The sequence below is a fragment of the Bos indicus genome, chromosome 15 (genome assembly GCF_029378745.1).
Source record: "Bos indicus isolate NIAB-ARS_2022 breed Sahiwal x Tharparkar chromosome 15, NIAB-ARS_B.indTharparkar_mat_pri_1.0, whole genome shotgun sequence".
In the NCBI taxonomy this organism is placed as follows: domain Eukaryota; kingdom Metazoa; phylum Chordata; class Mammalia; order Artiodactyla; family Bovidae; genus Bos; species Bos indicus.
Window position 1 is genome coordinate 82,082,209 of NC_091774.1, and position 959 is coordinate 82,083,167.

Sequence of the window (959 nt, forward strand, 5' to 3'; positions counted from 1 at the left end):
CATCTTGATTTCAGACATGTAGACCTGCGTGATAGTTGAAATTTCTGTTGTTTTAAACTATAGAGTTTGTGGTACTTTGTACAGCAGCCCTAGATAACTGATACAATGGCTTTGAGTTTGGTAGTTGGTTCTTACATACAACAGCAGAAACTTAGGTAATAAAAGAAAAAGTAAATCGGACTTTATCGACAGTAAAAACATTTGTGTCTAAAATTATACCATCACTAAAGTGAGTATATAACCCATGGATGCGAGAATATATTTGCAAATCATGTATCTGATAAGAAATATTATAACTGTATAGTAAGAAGACAAGTATGTGTGTATATATGTATAGATATATTTTTTCATGGATTGGACGACTTTAATACATCAGCTTCTTCATATTTATCTACAGAGTCAATCTGATCTCAACAAAAATTCAAGCAAGAATTTTGGAAACAATCTTTCAAGTTAAAAGATTCATATGAAGAGGTAGAGCTACCAGAATACTTAAAGTAATTCTTAAAAAGAAGAACAAAGTTAAAATATGCTCCTTAACTGATTTCATGACTTACTCTAAAGTTACACTAATCAAGAAAGTGTATATTGGTGAAAGAATAGACACATAAATCATTTGAACAGAATAGAAATTTCATCAATAGAAACATACAATATAGCAAACCAGTTTTTGCCACAGCAATTAAATGGAAAAGTGATATTCTTTTTCATGCAGCAACACGATGTCTATATACAAAAGCAAGTGAACCTCAAAGTATACCTTCTACCTAAAACAATAATTAATTCAAGATGGATACCACTGAAATGTGGAACATAAAATTATAAAACTTTTAAACGAAAATATAGAAGAAAACCAGAAATGTCTGAATTTGGCATTGAATTTGTTGGTGCTGTGCTGTGTGCTTAGTCGCTCAGTTGTGTCCACTCTTTGCTACCCCATGGGCCCCAGGCTGCTCTGT